The sequence below is a fragment of the Hyalella azteca genome, unplaced genomic scaffold, assembly GCF_000764305.2.
Source record: "Hyalella azteca isolate HAZT.00-mixed unplaced genomic scaffold, Hazt_2.0.2 contig5888, whole genome shotgun sequence".
NCBI lineage: Eukaryota > Metazoa > Arthropoda > Malacostraca > Amphipoda > Hyalellidae > Hyalella > Hyalella azteca.
Genome location: NW_025936066.1, coordinates 64,714 through 87,442, shown reverse-complemented (window position 1 = coordinate 87,442; position 22,729 = coordinate 64,714). Strand labels below are relative to the sequence as shown.

Below are 22,729 nucleotides of genomic sequence, written 5' to 3'. Positions count from 1 at the left end.
TCCCGAAATATAAATTAAATTCTTTGCAGAAATAAAACATTGACACGTAAAGAATAAGAGAATTATGACAAAGAAACATAAAGATTATCAATGATCAAAAAATTATCACTGCAAAATAGACTTTGTTATTAGTATAAGCATTTGTAAAATCTCTCATATAGAGTACGCATGAAGTTTACAGTGATATAATCAAATAAAAGTAATCGTTCAAACAAATAGCTCACAAGCCGTAAAACCAGAGGATTGATAGAACCAAAAATATGAAATATTTGCATAAGGTTCCGATGATGACAATTTAGTTAAATCTGCAAGCAAGATTGTTTCAATAAAATGAGACCAAATAAATAAATGCGGTCAAAACAATTTTAAATGAAATGCTGTCAAAACACATTATATTCCATTTTATCATAGACAGACACATATTATTGAATGCACGGCGAAAAAACGGAGCTTATTCTCGGGGTTGGCGGAATAGAAGCGGACAAACTACGTTGAATTAACTGGATCGATCATGCGACGCAGCTGGAAATCCGAGAGAATTTTGGTCGTTGGAGCTTCTTTATTTCTAGCCTAATTGAGTGCGCTTCAAATTGGATGATCTGATTCCAATTGATGGTCAGTTCCAACGATCGAGAAATAATTCCTCGCAGATATTTCGTCCCACACAAATTTTTCATGATTTATGATATAAAAAGGTCTTCGAATTCTCACAGGGAGAAAATTCAGGAGAAATTTCATGTTTGGAATTCGAGCCAGCATGGCGATTGAGATGACGGCTCACGTTAATTATTGTTTTATTCAAATAATCACTACAAAATATTAAACTCTAGTGGAATGACGTCATTTCGGAGCATGCGATATACAGGAGCTTGCACAGAATAAATTTTTAGAATAATAAATTTTCAGAATAAATTCTACATTATTTGAACCAAAATGCAGCTTCCTCATTGGTTGAGGATTTTGGAGTTCGACGTATCTGTGTGGTTTTCTGAAGCCATTTGCTCGCATGAACTTGTAGAAAACACAAATACAAAAACTACCTTCGATGCAAAATTTATCATGCAAAGTAAACATTAAAACTAAAGAGTGTAGTCAGGAACGAACGACTAATAAAGTCATAAAATATTTACAAAAAACATCCACCCATAATTGAATTATAATACCAAATCTATTATCTCTCAGCAATATTTTATAGCAAAATTGTTAGATTAGGTAAAAAAAAAAAACTAAAGAAAACGGAGGGCTATGATTGAAATATTTATTCAATGAAGTGGTCGCAAAAAACAACACTTCTGGGTAGCTGATAATCCTGCTACAATTTAGCCACGAGGGTGGCGGCTCGTACAAGGAAGAAAGCGATGCTCACGGCATACCAAGAAGCCGGTGTACGAAGAGACGCGCTAACTTCACGATGAAAATGTTCCGTATCCTACCTACAAACGAAACTTTTTTCCCGTGATCTGCTCTTGCTAAAGAGAAGATTGTGGGTGAAGTCATTGTGAGGAATTACAGAGTGCGGCTAGGCAGGCGCCTGGCTTCAATGCCGATAAATTTGGCTGGGCTTCTTCCAGAATACTGATGACTTGGTGGTTTGGATGCACTTTTCCCCTTGTCGAGTTCACCGCTACAAATACAATGCTGAAGTTGAAATATTAATAAAAAACAAACATTTACTCGTTCAATAAAAGCTTTGATTGTCTTGATAAACAGTGCAGTCAATTGACTCGTCAAATGACTAATCATGCAAATAATTAATCAAATACGGAAAAAATAACTTGAGGTCACGGACGGACGGACAGACAGACAGACGGACATGGCGAGCACAATAGTGCATTTTTTCCATAAATGAGAAAATGCGCTAAAAACGAACATGAGAGATAAAATTGTCGAAGAAATTTTCTTTCTCAAGTTCACCGAACCGATGAGAACATACGCGCATTAAAATACAATATCATATCGTTTAAAGCCGGTGTACAATCCGACAAGATTTCAAATTAAATGTGCAAAGCCTTGTACGAGTTCATATTACGCATTAAATTAGATCGCCACCATCAAGAGTTCTACACTCAGAGAAATAAGTGTGACTTTGTCCAAGTAGCAAAGCACTAATTGTCCTTGTGTGGGTCATCCTGACTCAGCTAGGCCCGGCAAAAAGGCGTCTCGCTGCTGCGTCCGTTCTCTGCTCGTGCTGTTCCTAAGAAAGTGCGTCAGGGTTCAAACAATATTCCCCATTAATTTTCTGAGTGTACGTAGGCCTGTTGGAGAGATCAAAGTCTACGCGAATATTGGTAGCTGGTGAACGTGTTGGTGCAGGAAGCGATGTGCGGATATTGGAACGCTTAATGAGATCCGCGAGTAAACACGCAGGCGCGTGTGCTGAAGATGTACATGTATATACTTTTCGTAGACACGGTGATCCGTAAAATGATAAGCTTGTAAATGATCCTGCAAGGCCGAATGCTTGTTTCAACTATAGCATATTTGGATTGAACATTATAAATACACTTTATTTCCAGAGTTAATTGCCGAATATCTTGATAGAAGGAAGCACAGAAATATTTTCTTCGAAGAAAACAACACACACAAAATGTTAACAGATTTGAGAAACGTGGTTTCCATGACACCCGTGATCACCAATGGCGGCAAGTGCACCTGATTACACTTTATTGTGAGAATTGCTCTTAACCTGGCATCCTAAGTGATTACTGACATCATCGATTGCTGTCGTCACTGTAAGCCAGCCTCGTTATGGACATCTCATGTACACATAAGTATCACAAAAATCCCTGGTGTTCCGGAAATCCAACCGTGGAAATACCATCTCTGATGATGCTGTCTACGGTGCTTGGATTGAACTTTGGATGTCACTCGAGATACATGTCGCGCGTTTACGTAAATTTTGCCAAATAAAAACGTATGAATCGACTAATTAGTTTAAAAACACATAATTCAACAGGTGTGTCGTACAAAAACTACGTGCTTATACCCGAAATTTGATCGATTCGTGTATAGCTCTCTAAGGATTTGTTGACGAACGATATAAAGAATATATCGGCTCACGGATTCTAGCGTTTCATGGATCTGAGAGGATTTGTTGTGTGCTGACATTCAACCTGATGGAGGCGTCGGCTTGCTTTGCGGACAATCCGCGGTTCACATTGCGGTTAGTAGGATTTCTGGCTAACTATGATCGAGGGGCGATATTCATTCTGAAACTCTCTACTTTAGGATTACAGTTCGTTATATTTGACCTGAATATAAACTAAGGAAGCTCATATCTCTTGAATGAATTACTAGCCGGGTGTCGCCAAGGTGGGTGATGACAGAGTGTGTGTGGTCTAACAAACATGGGGCCCTTACATCTATCACATATAGGCTGTTCTACAGCAGTCGCCTCTTGATGTTATCATGGCCGTTATCGCCCATCCAGCTGTGCTCCCTTACCAGAGTTTTAATTTATTTTTCTGCCTGCAAACGTCATCCTCGTTAAACGAATAATAATTTGAGTTTTCTCTTAAGAAAGTTTTGAGTAGGACAATTCTCTAGCACTAGTTCATGGACGCACGAAACTCATCAAAAAAGGAAATACACTATTAGATTTAAGAGTTTGCATCACACGTGTTTCAGTGTCACTTCCACATGTTGATTATAGTATCACTGGGTTTGTCGGGGGAAACATGTACAAACTTTAACGTTAGACTTCGTAACGATTATTCACCAATTGATGATTTAAACAAACGAGTGTCAAAAAATATACACCAATCGTTACACCGAAGTAGGATGTAGAAAAATTCGAACAGATGCAACGTGATCCCAGTGCATGGTCTGGTCAGCGCAGAATTCAGACCAAGATACACTCTATATATCGGTAACCTGGGTCAGTACAAGTAGAGCCATTGTTCTTGCAATTGTCTGTTGTTATTGGACCCGGCGGTCCAGTTTCTGCCTGAGTCGTCAGTGTAGTCCATAGAGTGGCATTCTCATTTCGTATCGACGAAGATCTGATCTCCGGAAGGCAGGGCGATAGCCCGCGCGAGGGCGTAGAAGATCGCAGGCCCAGGGGCGGTTTGAGGGTGCACCCAAATGTCAATTAAGAGAACTCTATGCACATAAAGCTAAGGACGAGCGATGAAAACCGTTTTGCTGCAGTAGTTCCTGACTTTCCTATACGAAAATTAATATAGTATATAATTTAATATTTTAAATAATATTAAATTATATAATATTTTCATTCAAATGCTGGATTCAAATTAAAATTATTGCATTTCTTTGAAGTCAGGTTATATAAAGTACTTTAAAATATTTTTTTGTTTTAGTCCTACGCGATAATGGGCTTTCACCGTTACCAAGAATTCTTTGTTCAAGATACTCGACACCACATTTTTATGCATGGTCTCTAATAGACTGAATTCTGGCTGTTGACAATACAAGAATGAGCCCAAACGCGTCATATCGAAGAGCTTTCAGCACAAGGCGCCACATAACACCTTTTTGGGATGGTGATAGATTGCCTAACTTGGGTTTGACTTACAGAAGTGTTGAACCACAACCATTCACAAAAAGAGCTAATTAATGCTCATTGGTCGTCATCTAAAGGTAATTATAATCTATATTGACTAAAATTGTATGTGCGGAACCTTTGATTAGTAGTATTCAAATTAAATTGTTTTATGAATTCAGTATAATAGGATGAGAAACAAAAATGTTAATCGGTCCATTGTCCGTTCATTAACTCATATCATTCTATTCGTATTTCGGTAAGAAAAAGTAGCGGAGAGTTACACCGCGCAAGTTGAGAGGGTTAGTGTTAATTCCAAGGACTGATGGAGTGCGGGCGGTCTAGGTCATTAGAGGTCTATTAGGGGTTGATATCAGACCGGCGGTCTCCATTGGGGAGAAGCAGAGAACGCGACTCCGGCTTATCGTAAGCAATAGGCGCTATCATGTTGCCCATCACAGCGAGGGAGAGACTTCAACTATACTCTCGCTCTCTCATCCAACGGTCTTCTTTCTGTGAATTTCTTTCGATAATCGTAGTTCTTCTACTAGGTTTACTTATTAAAACTACCTATTTCTTATTCTTAGGTGAAATCGTTTCATGTTCACATATGAATTTACTTTATTTAACATCGAATTTTCAAGTACCGTTAACTTGATCTGATTTTATTCATCGAAGTCTACCGCCTTTTTACTGTAATTTTTTTCTAATCATTTTTTCTAATTTTTGGCGAATAATTGGTTCGTCTCAAAGCGATTGATTTTGGTCGCTATCGTATTTCGTGTACAATTTAATGTCTAAAATACCGAGATTCTTTGTATTCAACACAACTTTTACTGATTCATGTACACACAATTTCTCTTCTTCTTGACCTATACGGGTTTTCACACACTGATTACACAAAAAGTAACAAAGTACCTCATTAGGGAAAGAGTGTATAGTCACAATATCCCGCATGTGAAAGTGTATACGCGTGACCATTCTATCCCTCATGAGGGTAAGGAGGGTATATACACGTGCATGACCACTATATCCCTCACGCGACTATAAGTAAATACATGTGGCTGCTATATCCCTTATGAAAGGTCGAGTTTATACACGTGTCCAATAAATCCCTCATGAAAGTATGAATATATACGCGTGGCTTGTATATCCCTCATAAGAGTAAGAGTGTGTGGTATGCGTGGCTGGTATATCCCTCATGAGAGCAAGAGTGTGTGGTATGCGTGGCTGGTATATCCCTCATGAGAGCAAGAGTGCGTGGTATGCGTGGCTGCTGGAGTGATTATCTCGCCATGGATCAGCTGCCGTCGCTCAGCCGCTGGTGATCGTAAAACACACTGTCCGCCAGCGATGACGGCATCCGGATAACACTTTTTAGCGTACGTTTTTTAGGATGTGGAGGGCAGCTGCATCGGCAAACGTACTCGATCGGCACAACTAAGTGAAGTAAAATGCTCATTATTGTCTTTGATTTGCGAGTAAGCGCATTTGTAGTCATCCAGTCGAAATGTTTGGTGTGTTTCTATAGCAAATATCAAGTGAAACTGTTATGTAGGGGATAAATTTAAAGTCAATTACGACAAATTACAAAATAATTGCAAAATAAAGATCTAATGAACCAAAAAACTCGGAGGAATTTGACGGAATATGTAATTTAATAGTAAGCAAAAGTACCTTGAGATACAAATCGAATCCTGCGTCTTTGAAAAGTATAGCCGGTCACGACTTCCACACCCTCCACATTTACACGACGAAATGAATTCTTCAGTAGCGAGTCGGGCTTAATCGCTTCGCAAACACCGATCAAATACGGCTGCTCACATCGCCCGGCGGCAAGAGCGAGCTGGTAATCCAGAGGGTCAATTTGGCGGTGCCAAAACCAGCAGGTTTTAATTCAGTATCTCCTGGTAACAGGAGATGTTCGCGGGAACAGTTATAAGGCTTAACAATGAATTATAGGCCTTCGCACCTGAAACAGGTGCTTAGAGAAACGCAACCTGAATTACCGAGCACCGTAAATCGTGGAAACTTGTCCACTAGGTACATGAAAATTTACGAATGGAATCAAAAGTAGAGCTACGGACTAACCTATATCTCAAAACATGCGAATTGTGCAAACAGAAAGTCTGCCTGCTTTAGGGTTTCTTCTTCGAAAAGGAGCTGACGGCCGAGCTTTAGAAGCCAGACTCTCTCATGCAAATGCCGCTCACCGCACGACCCTCCTACGTATTGAGCAAAGCCTTCGCAAGAAATTACCCGAGATGAAAGAGAAGATTTCCATTGGCGACGCTCCTCACTCCCCCTCACCATCGTCTTGCCGATCGGCTGGGTGCCCTCGGCTGGTGGATCCAAGGAAATAGTAATTGAAGAAGATGTTCCGTGGTGGTGCGTACTTGGTTCCCCAGACAACGAAGACACAAGGATTGACTTTTCGCGTCTATAGTGTTATGAAACGGATGCCATTTACTGGTAGTTATATTATTGGTGTTAAAATATAACGAATGTAGAGTCGTGCCAACTAGCAAAAAAATGACTTCCCATATGACACACGATAAAGAGAAATTTTCCAAATGAAACTTATCTAAAAGTATTATCAAGAAAGTTTATAGACTGAAAGGAAGAAAACTTGGAAGAAAGTTTACAAGCTTCCCAAGAAACCCTGATTTTCAACTTCCATCAGCGGGAACGAGAAAAATGGGGAATGATGATTCATAAATAAAATTCCACAGTAGAATGACGTTTCTTGGAATTTAAGAAATTTTTTAGCACAACTTGTAGAAGACCTGATCGACAATTGTAAGAAAGAGGGCGGACTTGGGATAGAAGAAAGTGAAGGAGAAGCCTGGGAAAGGGAGGTGAATAAGAAGCCAAGGAAGGACGAAGGGAGGATGAGTGGAGAAGGCATTAGGGGTGAGGGATGGCTCCCCCCACAGTCCTTTATGGCGGGAGAAAGCAATAAATTTGTTGTCTGTCGCAGAAACACGGCGTCCCCCTCTCAGTGGCGGCCTCCAAGACGATCAAGAGAGAGCAAGAGAACGAGGAACTTTGCTGCGCAGCCGCAAGCAGAGATCAGTAGCAGCAAAAATATTTCATACCAAATATGTGCAATTTTCTCAAGAAAATTTGCATAGAGAGAATCCATGGCTGCCATGAATTTATTAAAATCAACGCGGTTGATATAAAATCTGGTCTACGAATTCAGTTCATCGATTTATTTATTATCTTAAATACTGAAGGTGATAGTTTCGATAACTAGAAGATGAGAAGAAAGGCAATGAGACATCAGCTCAGACGTTTCACAGTAAATTTATACATTGTTAGAGTAAAAAGGCTATCCAACGAGAATTATTTATACAAGCTTTTGAGTGAAATAAGCACGCATCCGATTTAAAGATGGCCGCCGCAACAACTGCATGCACGGTTATAACCAACAGTCAGTTCTCAGTCGCGTTCGATAAACAGGAATATGTAGGACCTGGAGTTTTTTTTAATTTAAGTAAACTACCTAGAATTGCTTCTACGCACTCCTTGAAAAATAAAATAAGAGATTCGTTCATGTAAAGCTTGCACTTTATTTAATACAGGGAAATCACCGCGTGCATTCAGCATCCAAGGTTAAGTTCCCTCACTGCACGTAACACCGATTTAACAACTCTGTTATTTTTCCGAATATTTCCAGTACATGACGCAAGGTCTTTAAAAGATCAGCTATGTGGCGCTACCTCCAATATTATAATAATAAACGAAAGAAAAAGTCAGGTGAGACCTGAGTGTCGAAGGAGGCGATGGGTGTTTCAGCACGACCGCTGCATAAACAACACTTGTTAGCCAAGCGGAATGTGAGAATTTTTAATTACCTTCAAAATATGAAGCTATTACCGTGGTTTCACGGCTGCCACAATGGATGCCGAGAGTCGGATTGCTCCAGCAGATGATCGAAGATTCCAATAACTGATAGCGCATTAAAAATCCCGTAACGAGCTGGGGAGAAAGGCATTACGGGAGTTGTAACAAGCGTGGCAACGCATCACCTCTACCATAAAAACTAATTGATAAATATTTCCGAAATTGACTGGAGGGTAAAACGAGAAGAAACATTTCGTGTTTTTCATCATCTCGTCTCGAGTAAAAAAAACGAATTCCAGATCACGTCGATTGTTATGAGGATTGTGCGGACATACATCCAACTAGAATCAGGAGCGATAATGAACAATTACAGAACTGAGAAGTAGCTTGCACATATGTTAATAATTATATTACTTGAAATGAAAGGTTACATGAAGAAATGTATATAAAAAATTTCTCGCAAAATTAAAATAAATCAGACGCATTATACTGAGTGTAAAGAAGCGAAAAATTTTCATGCAACCCCGGAAAGAATGTACTTGAAATAACTATCGACTAATGCAATTGCCAAAGCACGAGCCGGAACAAATCCCAGGGACTTTCTCTTAGATTGTAAGTTTGATCGCCGCATTGTTTTGACTATATTATTGGTTCATTTTCCTTGATCATTAGGGACTCTTAGTGATGCGAGGCTTGCAAGTCTTTGATGTACGACACATTAACGCTAATTACCTTCACTGACTGTCGTAATGCAACCATTAAGAGATGCTTCTGGAGCACCGAAGCAGTCACTTGCTATCCGAAATTCAGAACGCCGGCTTCCTATGTCACATATATGGAGTGCTCTAGTTAAACATTAAGATTGCTTAAAGCAACGACGATGTTCAGAACGTTAGTCATTAATGTCACATTGAAAATAAGTTAAAGTTTAGATTGAACGCATTGTTTCTGCAACCGTGCGTGAACTTAAAAGAAACAAATTACATATAAAATATTTGGGAAATTATTGAAGAACTCACTTATATCGCATGGTGGAGAGTTCGTTCATATGCTGAGTGTTCTTCTTCTTGAAACAGAATTTATCTCGGAATTTATCTACAATTGCGGCTCTGGTTTTCGACGATAACACTTTAAGCAAACAAAGTCGTGCGTCGGAACGCGATAGCAACGAAACAGCGATCCAACGCGTCCGAATATACGAGCCAAATCGCGCATCGATAGCGCGACTCCGCAAACATACCCAACACGAGGTCAACTCATCCGAATCACGTGCATGTTGAATCCACATAAATGCTATTGAGGTAGGTTAACGATACGCATCGCTCAAATGCAAAGGGAGAAAATTTGTTCTGACCGAATCCATGCATAGTGGAAACGCATAAAATTCCAAATTTGACGTCGAGTAATCATCAGTAATGCTCATATGTAAAACTATTAGTGACAAAAAAAGTCACTTCGGCGGATTCCTTTTTCAAAGGGGCGGATTATACTCATTGGTTTGATACTGCATAGTGTTTGAAAACGGTGTTTTTCAGGCGAACTAATCCTGGTCGTTTGCGTGAGATGTAATCCTTTTCTCGAGGTGCGTGAGGTGTTCTTCAAATCACGCCTCATGATCAGTCTGCGCGAATCCGCGGTCCGGTGAAAACCACAGGCAAGTTTTCGAAGGCCAGCGTTTTGCCTGACTTGATTTTCTTTGATTTCATACTAGAATGAAAAATAAATTGATCTGTCGATGCCATCACTGAATACGAATGACGTATAGTTGAGTCAAAGCGCAGTGATCGTGGTCAGCAGAGATCCGATGAAAAACAAAGTTTTTAACAGAGGTCTGAACAACCAAAGGGATTCATCGATGCTCAGGTCAACTAACAAACAATTTTACAAAGTCTGTGTGATAAGCCAGTAAACCCGTCGATTCTCGACTTGCTTCTTGAGTGAAACTTGCATAACAAATTTCAAAATATCAATACGTTAACGAAAGAAAATTTATCTCCAACAAGAATTCAACAGTGCTCCTTATTGCATAGTTTTCATGAGTATTTTAATCAACAGCGAACGAAAGATTGTTGTTCTCAAATCGAATTAAAAACATTTTTTCTCAAATTAATTTGGTATACAAATGATGTTTGAGAGTTATATCCCAACACGCTTGATGTATTTTAAGTTGCTAGTGCTCATTGAGAGTATCCTTGACATTAGAGTAGGAATGTCAGCAAAAATAATTTCATTTTGGGAAATATTGCTTAATAATTCTCTGTTGAAAAATATGATCAATAGATCGATGATCTTTTTCGTATTGAATTGTTTTTCAAAGAATAAAAGAAAGTTGTCTCAATGCTAAATGAAACTTGACCGATCGATGCATTAAGTGTTCGTAGGTGGCATCCTTCTCCATGTTTACACCTCCCCTCAGTAACTTCTTAAACAAGATCGCGCGTGATGACGATTTACATTATTTTCACAATCTTGTATCTATGAGCCTTCATACTAATGCAAAAATAAACGTCGAGTGTCTAGATTAGTTATCGTCGTATAACTAAAGATATTTAATTTTCTCTGTTGATTGTATTTTACTTTCAATTTCGGGTGGCAGTGGTTCAAAGAAAATAAAACCAGTAGGGAATGGCAGCCATGATCACGCTGGTTTCTACGCCATCGTTCGAAGCGAGCGTCTCGAATTGAGTCGTGACTGAACAAAACCAACAACACGGCCAAGCTAACCCACAATTTGTCTGCGCTGAGCTTATCTAATATTACCGCATATAAAGCAATGCAACTTGTTCTTTCTCGGGAGATGCTTCCCTGTCCAGGTCAAGACCGCTATAGCGAGTCAGTGTGGTGACATAGATATTAGATATTAACATATTATTCCCGTTTCCAAATCGCTTGAAGGAATTTTGACTGTGAAGTGAGAATCATTCATTGAAACCAGCGTTTAAAAATTTCTCACGTGAATATAGCCGCAAAAAATATTAAAAAGTCGTGCAGTTATGTTGTCTTAGGAAATTGCAAGTTCGAAAATTTGACAAAAACTTTGTTTGCGTGGCATTCATGATTATTATTTACTTGAATTTTTAAACATGAAATTTATATCACGCGCTTGGGAAATAAGAATGCATTAACTCACACGCGTCATGCGGAACTTAATATTTGACCGATCTTTTTTATTCTCGGGTACCAACTTCAGATATCCTTTTGAATAAGTTAATTTTTTATCCGTTAACGTGATGGCACATATCAATAAAGCTTGAGTTCACATCTCTTTTACTTTCTACAAGTTCAGTAAATCAGGCATGGGAGCTCGTCGAGGGCACCAGCTGGAGCAAGCACTCCGACAACCAAAATCTCGTAAGGTTTGAGTCTGTGGGACTCCAAGGAGCTGAACACGTCTTTACAACGCACGGCTACGACCCCCAGTTTAAGGTCGTGCATCGTGCGCCATCTATCCTTAATGGAGTATGAAGCATTCTACAGCTAGTCATTTGCACCAGACGTAAGGCCTGCCTGATCACAAAGTGATCCACGACCGCGCCGTGATCCTCGCTGATTCATGAGCTAGCCGTGATATACTGCAAATGAACTCACGCATACGACCTCAGAAGTAATGCTTAGTTTGATTGATAATATACAGAAGATTTATTCATATATTTGCAGCCGAGCAATGCAACAACAAAAAGGCGAAATCAAAAAGAGTCATTAAAATAATGAAAACAGTTATGGTTTAGTTGAGTTTTCATGAACAACTGAATCAGTAAATTTTCTTACATAATTTCGATGTTTCATACATATTCCTAATATTATATCAATATTCCCTTTTGATGTTGTATATAATCCATATTCAAGATTTCCAATACCTTCCATTCACTATTCCAAGCTTATATTCTGCGTTTCCAGCGTTTTTCTCGCAATCGCAAAGTTTTTCAATGTAAGGATGCCGGCGCCTGGTCGGTGCAGTATAGATCACGGCGGCGGGCACATTAGCTGCTCTTTGTTTACAGATGGCAGCGATAGGTCGTCATGACAAGCCTCGTCGCACTGATCCTTATCGCATATGTTTTCTACGATCCCTTTCTGGCCTATACTGTCAAAAAAAGTTAAGAGATCGTAAGTTCATCAGCCAATCATTGACGGCCTTTCAAGCAAAATACACCAATCATAGGCAAGAAAATAGAGCGTATAAGTACTTACGTTCACTTAGCAAGTTTTGAAAGTAAGGCCCCTGGCCTGCTCCACGCTTCACTATTCAAAATTATTGCTGGGTTTTGGTTCGGTCAACGAGTGGCCACTTAAAATCGTGCTTGCGTTCGGGGATGCAATCGGGCGCCAGGTAGATTGCGAGCTTCGTTTCAAAAAGCATTGTACTAAGATAAATACTATAAACACTCGGTATTTATTCAAATTATGAGAAAATCATTTTTCCATCTTATTATCTTTAAATAAAAATTTTTAATAAAGTGTAAATCAAAGTGTTAGGATAAGAATATATATAGTTGGACATCAACAGTTTGGGTAAGCGTACTAATTTATATTATAGAATAAAATAAAAATAATAAAAATATGGTCATACGTCGTCTTCACATTAATGTAGCTTGATGAGCAGTAATATTTGACAGGCTGTCGCATTAGTGATCATCGTGTCAAAAATGTCCATAATTTCTCATTCATGAAGTCAGTTCATTTTGTAGTTCTCGCCAAGGAGAGGAAAAATTCAGTCCAATTATAGGCAGTCGCAACACAACCCGAATGCATCTTACTTCGATAACCCACAAGGTTTCGAGTCGAAGAAATGATTGGTGAAGAGAGTAAATCGCTCAAGATTGTGGCTTGGAGTGGCAGTTACGAAGAGTTGATTGCTAGATGGGTTACTTGGTTTGTTTTGGAGTAACAAGCGTATGAGTGATGACTGCATGGCTGGAGATCTTCACATGGTCCGCTATAAGAGGAGGTGGTAATCGGTGATCACAAACTAAGGGGATTTCCGTTTTAAAATTCTCGAATTTCCTTGTTGTTATCCTCGCTTAAAAAACGGTATATAGTGTATCAGAACTCGTCATATATTTTACGGAAACCTTTGATAGTAAGAACTTGAATATTCTCATAATTCAGAATAAATCCAGTTTAAGCAATCAAAAGTACATATCAACCATTCTATAATTGCTTCGGTCTAGTTCGTCCATGGTGTCGTATTTTCAACTGAAAGATGTAGTATAAATTACGGAATCAAGTGCCAAAGATTCAGGCACATGCGAACGACAGAAAAAGCAATTTTAAGATTTACCATTTACTAACTACACTAATGCATTTTTGCACTGACCTGTAATTAAAGAATATGACCTCCTAACAGGACTGATTGCTTGCATAATCATCCGACGCATATCAAACCGATTATTAATTAACAATCGTTACTAAAAATGGAATTTTGATAACTTACAAACGAGTTTTCCGCGTTCATAAACAACAATGCACGGGCAATGTGAAACAGAGCAAGAATGACCCAAATGGAGAAAGAAAAACTATACGCACATAGTTTTGATAACAACACATAAACAAATTGTTTTTTAGAATAGAGCTAGAGTAACACGTGAACTGCACATGCCTCACTTGAGTAGACCAATCATGTACACGCTGAAGTGTAACCATTTCAATTTAATTTAAAACTCATGTAACGACATGACACCAGCAATTTAGAAGTCCCATGCAGACTGGGGTGAATACTAACATCGAGGGAGACACACCGGGTGAATAGCTGACAACCAAAATTTCTCAAGTTAACTCTACAAAGATTGAGATGTTACAGCTTGCTTTGTAGTTGCCTAAAGAGATGAGCTATGTGACCAATCGCAATGTTAGAACCATAAGTAAATTAATTATTTACCTATAACCACGAACCTTGACGACTGTATAATGCTCATGCAATTATACAGCCTAATCAAAACTATTCCCAGTCAAAGGACTGTTCAGTTCATTGATAAGAAAATTTTGATTCTATATAATTCCTTGTCAAGTTTATCACCAAAGCCATAGGTAATATAATAAATTTCAAATCTCAGATAATGTTGCGTATACACAGGTATTTGATTTGAGTATAAAGTCTGCTTGATATGTTGATGAATTAAAATTCATCAAAGTGAAACGCTTACATTCAGAAATTACCAGATAGTATGAAAAAAATAGGGTCCAATTTTAACCCTGAGCATAAATGATATCATCATGAGTTGAAGCAATCGCCTGAATGAGTTTTCCATCGTTTATAGGATAATACATTGAGAAAGCGTTAATATACAAGACGTAACTCAACTGCTGGAGTGGTCTAAAGGAACGCAAGAAATGAAGTTCAGTAATAAAAACATGAAAAATGAACTGCCATGCCACCAGCACCGTTACACGTGTAACAAATGAAGGACTCTGCATGGAAACCAAATTTGCAGAGACCGTATGTTTTATCCTTGGGCAGCCCTTCTTCTGTTGCTTCTTATTAGTAGGAAAGTAAAACTATATTTTTTGATATGTCGATCAACTTCCGCATTCAGGCACACGAGGCTGAAAATCGCAAAAGTTAAAAAATAATTGGAGCGCAGAAAAATACAAGAAGTTAATTCGAGAAAGAGGGAGAACTCAATCAGAGGGGAGGCCGAGATAGGAACAGTTTGCGGCTAATCAAATGCAAAGTTTATTCTCTGGAAGATCGATGGCCAGGATACATCAGCCGAACTGCGACAACACGGCATCTAATTGACCCTATTGTTGCTCTAAATTGCTTGAGGATTTAAAGATTCGAAAATAAAAAATTGTTCAAGTTAAACGCTATTTGATATCTACGAAAGGTTATCAAGTTTTAAAATTATTATAATGGCATTCAAGTCCCACACCTCTTCATCGGGGCGTTGTTAAAAATTAAATTAAACTAAATTAAATTAAAAATTTTGAATTAAAATTTAAAATAAATGCTAAACATTCCGGTGAATTTAGCAATTTTCTAAATTTCGTAATCTGTATAACATTGAATTTTTGTTCCACCATCGAAATTTTGAACATAAATGACAAAAATTTCCTGAAATAGATGCCACTATAAAATGCTCAATCTGACATGTAATATAATAATGAACGATAAACACTGCAAAGAACGCAACAAAATTCTGACATCCGGCCACTGTTCAATTGTTTTCGTGAAGTGCCAATTGCTGAGCAAATTGATGTTCTCGGCACCTGAAGTGCAGTCATTGAAAAACAATGCCAGTTCTAAGCCACAACAACCGGAAACAAAGATATTCAGAAATATAGGTACGCTAGGAGCTCCGCTTGCAGCCAGAGAAATGAATGAATCAAATTGTCTAAATATTGACACACTTTCTTACCTTCAAGAGCATGGAGCTGATGTAGCACCTATATGCACTCTTCAAGATGACTCTTATGAACCAAACTGGGTCAGGATGACCCATAAAAGAGCAAAAAGTGCATCGATATTTGGACAAATTATCATTAATTTCTCTGAGTGTAGCCTCGCAAGCCAGAACGAGTGATGGTTTCCTGTACGATTGCTTTTGTCGGAGTCTCCCCAGGCATGAGCAACTCTTTAATTATCACAGAAATTACAATCCTTTCATCGAAAATATTTCCAGAAAATTCCATTCATGCTTCGCAAAAATGTCATTAGAATAATAAGTTTTTTGGCGAGATCGTACTTTGGAAACTCAAACGCTGATATGACAGAGCTATAACACGGTGCACGTTTGGCTATAATAATCAGTCCTTCAAGAAAAAGCAAAAATTTGAAAAACTCAATGATACCAATACCTATAATTACGATCGAGTATTTGACCTATTCACCAATCGAAGACGAGAAACTAAGGATTTACGATCAACGTAACATTTACTTCTAAAGCAGGGATTGTTCGAAGCCAGCCACATTTCAGATTTGATGAAAGGCAACGAGACGAGCATGATGTATAGCGGGGGCAATTTTGGTCTCAGGTCATCATATCTTTGCGTAAGAACACGACCTCATAATGACCCACACGGGGGTTCTCGCTAACCCTCAAGTGCACACTAACTCCTCCTGGTAATGTGGACAAATGACTGCCTAATTACATACATCAACGCTCATCCAAACGCGCCGCAAGTTCATCCGTCAATCGCTAACCTCATGCACGATAAAATGGCCGATGCGTGCTTCGAACGTGTGTTCCTATACTAACTATCGGCGCAACATGTTGCTCTAAGAAAAAATGTCCTCGTCTCATTATTATTAACGAAGAAGGCGTATGGAAAATATTGTGGATTGGAATAATGGAGACGTTCATGGCGATCTGTCGGTACTTGCGAAATTGTTTTGCGGAGATTCTATGCAATTCCTTGATTCTTGGAGCAGGTTGATGTTAATTTTTCGATAAATTTGATAAAATATTGTCATGAATATATATCTGGAGTCTCCACCTCGACTGAAGAAACGAAAGAACTAGTCGTCTCCATGAAAACAGGTAATACGGAAAGTTCGATAATATTTCTAATCGACAAAACTGAGTGTGCATCCGTGTTACAGAGAAACTTATTTAGAGACACTCTTCATTCCGGTGCTTGCTATAATGCCGAAAAATTTTATGCAATCCAATCTTACAACATTCAATGATATTACGCAAATAATTGAAAGCATTAATGCCAATGCACAGCAGAATTCAATCGAAGGCAGTTACACAAAACCGGCCGGAAATATTAGTTTTTATAGCGTCGCATTGCAGACTCGGTCTTTAGATAAAAAGTGTCGCCAGGGAGGCAAGCCACACGCCCAAAGCAAACGGCACGCATCCACACTCCCACTCAGTGGCGTCTTCATGTCCACTCAAGACCATTTTTAAGGAGCGACGCCGCACATTTTTCCGACTGTCTTGCGTGGGTCTTCAGCAAACAGGTCTTGGAGACTCTTTCTGTTGCTGCTGCTGGCGCTGCGTCACAAGACCGAACAGTTTCAATGTTGCATGAACAAAACCTGAGCCATGGTATCGAATATTTCAGGTTTTTGCTCATTCACTTAAAAGCTTGAACAAATCATGAAAGTTAGCCTAGCGCAAGAATCCTTGCACTCGAATCCCAAATACCCTTAAATGATATTCATCTCTATATATAGGCATGCACAGGAAAGCAACAGTTCGGAACTCGCATTTTGAATCATAACATTTAGCAAGAAAAACGAATGCAGCATAAGTCGCACGAATAAAATTTTCGTTTAACATACATAGTTGACCTCATTGCGTGAATATCAGTTTCAAACTGACTAGACCGTCATGTAGTCACGAAACCAAACAGAGTCGAGTATCCTGTGTAAATCTTGAGTACACAATTTTGACATGCTTTACGGCAATCGCAATCATCTGAAATGTTTCCAGCAATCTTTCCAGTCAGACACGCGTCTCGCATTGACGACGCCAGTTCACCTAACAAACCCTGGAGCAATATAAAACGGCCGACGAACGCCTCTGCATGTGTACCCAGAAAGAGCTTTTGTAGATCAGTGGTCGATGAGCTCGCTCGTTGGGCTAGACGTTTCGTGACAAAACTGCGTGCAAGTACACTCGTGTGTAGGTTTTCCACTATCGACCATTCATGTTCACTGCCTACATGGCCGACAAGCGACACTTTTGCTCTTTAATGCCAGTGATTACTTACTCTAACCATCGACTAAGGCATAGGCAAAGCGTCTCAAATTGGCAGTGGAGGCGTGCATGGCTTATTGGTGCCAGGTTGAAGCGCGCGATGTCTGAGCGACCTCGTCGTATAGAGAAGGCGAGGTCTGCTTTATCCTTTATACTCTGTACTCTTCGTTAAGTCCTTCCCTGTCATAACTTTTTTAAAAACATCATAATTCTGTTGGTAATCAATTAATGTTACAAATTCAAATAACTTTTCAATTAAAAAAAATCCGCCATGCATTCCATTGCAGCTTGCACGTTGACAAATGATTCCTTGTAAATTGCGAACAAAAAATCAAATAAATCTAGAATCAGCTCAGCGTTTGAGACCTTCAACATACCGTATATATCAAAATAAATGTTTTAGAGCCATTCGAAGTCAAATAAATGTTCCCCGGCCATAATTCGTCGTTGAAATCCATTGACGGTTATCATTATTCTTTATTCATTCATATAAAAGTTTAACAGCAGAAAATATTATTTCAGGAACGATGTTTGACTGCATGTTATTTGAGCGTATATAAAGACTTATGCTCTGAATTTTATGACACGCACACTCACAACAACAAACAAGCGCACTCACAACTGTATAAATGATTTGAAACGGAATGAATACAGTCTTGCAATACAGAGGATATTATTCACGTTGTCATCACGAAACTATAAAGCCAGATATTACGTGACCACAAATAGTCGATAGTCGGCCATACCTAATATGCCTATTGAATTTAACTCTGTATAGTACAGAGCGTAATGACTCTTGGTGGTAATTTCATCGGGCCATCAATCCATGAAAAAGTGTCGAGGTGAAACGATCGCGCATCTGGAGTGGCTCGTTCTCAGTTCCTGCCGAGTCATTGAGAGGTCGTGGAAATGTTCCCAGAAATGCTAATCGCGTCGTTATCGTCCGCCCAAATCCTGTCCACTTGAGAGTCTCCCCACGTGCTCGCGTGTTTACCGTCGACGCGCTAAACCTGAACAGACAAACGTAACGCAGCTAATCGACGTCCAGGGTTAACAGCCGCTAATGTCGCAGTGCATAAACAACCTATGAGGAAATTTTGGCCGAAACACGCCAGTGCATGAGTCTATTGAAGTATATTTTATATTCGAATCAGTATGTTTTTGCATTCAACTAACAAGTTTCACCCGACAATTGACTAGCAAAAATCGTACCCACGAAGGGCTAGTAAGAAACTGGTTAATTAAACTATAAAGATTCATAATAAAGATAGCAAAGAGACATAAAGACAGATGACAGAAAATGTGCGAGAATTTCCATAATTGACTGAAACTAACTATTTGATAAGGCGAACATACATGAAATATCGATCAAGTTTCGAGCTAAATCATAATCCTGGCAAGTGTGGATGTACACAATTTTTACTCCATTTAAAGCTTAATAGATAATTCTATTAGGTCTGCCTCGCCACTTCTCGGGCTTAGCGCTCGAGAAGTAACTCGATATGATAAAAGCAAAGGCAGCTGAGGATGCAGATGTCGACACTTGAAGTCAGTAAACGGAAGGTCGGTCGATCGAGAGCCCAGCAATCTCGCGCATGTTTGAAGAGGAAAAGGCCGCAGCCTCTCTCACGATCATGCTACTTAACGGATGACGCTGGCCGTGGTGGTTATGTTACGTGGGGTAAAAATTCTTTGGCTTTAAGAAAAAATGCAGATTGGACGATCAAGACATCTGTTCGATCCGCCGCAACTACTAAAATAGAATCTGTGCTTTCATAAAGGGAAAAAATTCAATTGATTGAAACGAGTCGCTTCACGTCGAATTTTTTAAATGGTATTCATCTGGCCTAGTCCCAATGATCAATCTCAAGTAACAATCAGAAGCCTCTAATCATAATTACAATTTTTCACAACATAATTAGGGGCAACTTCAGCCTCCTCAAGAGCTTCAGTCAAAACCCAGTGCATGTTCCGTCATTCAAGACTATAGCCTCGATCATGGCAGCATCCACGTAGTTCTAAATTCCTCAATCTAAAGCCCTGCTACCACGCAATGCCCAGGCAGGTCTAAACATCCTTTACCGGGAAGCCCTACCACCTCGCCATGTCCAGGAGAGTCTTGTTTCTCTTGATCTGGAAGCCTTCGCGGCTGGTAATTCTCAGTCAGGACCAAACTGTTTTGATCTGAAAGCCCTGCCGTCTCGTCATGTCCAGCTAGGCAGGGTTCGACTAACTTTCGCGACTCAAGCCCAGCCGCCTCGCCACGTCTCGCAGTCCCATGTTCCAGTTCATTCGCCAGTCAAGCCCATGCAGGCGCCACGCAATCTCTAGACAACTACCAGATCGTCACAGTCAAGACCAGCCGCCTGGCGTTATCCTGCCTTGCCTCCTAAATTCACCCACAGTCAGTCCAGAGAATCGAGCCCGAACTTCAAATTATCAGAGTCAACCGTCATGCCAGAAATTAATGGGACGTGTCCTTTATCTTATAGCCTGTGTCCTAGACGTGAGCAGAGGCAGTAACGTTTGAAGTAATGGGCGCCTAACACGTAGAGTTGAGGCGTTTAGTTCGATAGCAGGTCTCGCCTTGTCACAAGTTATTTAATTAAGCCACGTAAACCAGCGAAGATGTATGATAACAATGCATGCAATCCAACATTTAAAATGAGGGAGGAGAATTCCCGAGGCGATTCTAGAAATGCGAAGTGATTACGAGCGCGAGAAACTGAATAACAATCCTTTAACTGTTTTTTCGTCAGACTTTGAAGATTGATAATTGTTTTTCAACATTATATTGATCAGAAATTTGTGTTAAGATCTTCGTGAAATTCAAACTGAAGTTATAAGCGACTCGAACACTAGATACTGATCGCAGCGTTCAATTCTCCAGAACAATATTCTCCTTTAAGTAAGATTTTTTTGGCTTACCTGATCTTACGCGACGCTGAGAAGCAAACCTAGAACGAAGGTCCGTAAATCAACAACAATAACGGACCAAATCTATACCAGAAAAGCGTACAGTCTCCTTCAGAGCGGGGCTAATTTTATGAGCCCTATCAGGCCGCTGAGAAGAGCAGTGGCAGTGGTCTGATGTCACTCGATACACCAGGGACAATATTGACCCGAGCCAAATACGGAAAAGCTTTAACTCCCTTACAAGCTTCCTGTGTGGACAGGGGACTACTGAGCGCTGCCTCGCCAACCTAAAGGCTCCCTAAACACGGTGGATTTTCGTGCCCGTGTGGTCAGGTTCTATTGAGGAATACATCGTTAGAAATGGCCTCCTTATGTAAGATAAAAAATTAAGTTGGATATTAATTCGCTGGAAAAACGTCTGAATTAAGAGCAGCTGGACTGATAGCTTATATGTTTGAGATTTGACCGGGATACGCGCCAGAGATTACAATGAACTCTAGAATTTGGTTGAGAGCAAATCCTATATAGGTGAAATTGTGATTCTCGAGCACTGAGACTAAGTTACAACAAAAGTAAAGTAATCTAATTCATTGCAAGTGTCACCGAATGAAGCCAGCAGACGAATCTTTTGCAAAAGAATATTTATACAGAACACAAACTTGCAAACGAGAAAAAAATGACTGAAAAATCTATAATCTAGAGACTGAAAAATTTTGCAAATTTCTGACGGCAAGTGATACACCATACATAATTAAGTTACGGCTTGCCAACCATGTGCTATTGATTCTATTTCACTCGAATAATTTCATCAAAAGTCATACTTGCATATATGAATCGTAGTATAAATGGTTACGACGACTTGCGATTCCACAGTTACATTTCACTTAGGAACAATATAATATGTTGACTAAAAGAAGAAAGAAAGTTTGATGGCACGATTCAACTTTTAACCATAATTTTTTTCAATTAAGGCAAGAGGAAGGGTCTCTGCATCTTATAATTTCAGTGCTATGTTATAACTTCAACACGGATCTCGTCGATCGTTCTTAAGCCTTTCTGGTCGGATTTCGAGAATTTGCCTATAGCTATTTGATAAACTGAGATCTCATCAGGTGCCGAGAAATGTTAGTGATTATATTCATATGACAGGGATTTCGTACGCCGTCGAGAAATTTTACTAATTCCATTATTTCTACCGGGATCTGATCTTACGACTTCGATAAATTTTACTAATTCCATTATTTCTACCGGGATCTGATCGTACGCCGTCAAGAAATTTGAGCAATTCTATTCTTTCTCCTGGGATTGGATCGTATGGTGTCGAAAAATTCAAGTAATTTTATTCTTTCTCCTGGGATCTGATCTTACGACTTCGAGAAATTTTACTAATTCCATTCTTTATACAGGGACCTGATCGTACGCCTTTGAGAAATTCAAGTAATTCTATTCTTTCTCCTGGGATTTCACCGACTGTCGAGAAAAGTAGGGAACGGTCGAGCGTGGTGTCGGGTGTGTTGCGGTACACACCTCCTCAATAGGCGCGTACACCCGCGCAAAGCTCGCCGCCGGCCCCCTCGTGGGTGCCCCCTGGTGTGATGCATCCCTTTGAGTTGCGCGCCGACTCTGCTACGCCGGCCCAACTTGACGCTGAATTTGCAAAAAAAAACTTGACGCTGAATTTGCTAAAAAAAACTTGGGCCGGCCCCGTGAAGTTTAATACAACGTAAATTTGTGTTTCCGTATTTGACGGGATTGATGTAAACGGAATAATTCTTATAACATGGGCCGGAGTAATTCGCTTTTATATGCGTCATCA

The 22,729-nt window shown here is 39.6% G+C and overlaps 1 protein-coding gene across 3 annotated transcripts in view; it reads right to left on the bottom strand.

Moving 5' to 3' along the window:
• The window catches only part of LOC108678029 (optomotor-blind protein), a 72,428-nt gene that overhangs the window by 6,430 nt on the left and 43,269 nt on the right, over positions 1 to 22,729 (bottom strand). The gene's annotated exons all lie outside the window — the stretch shown is intronic.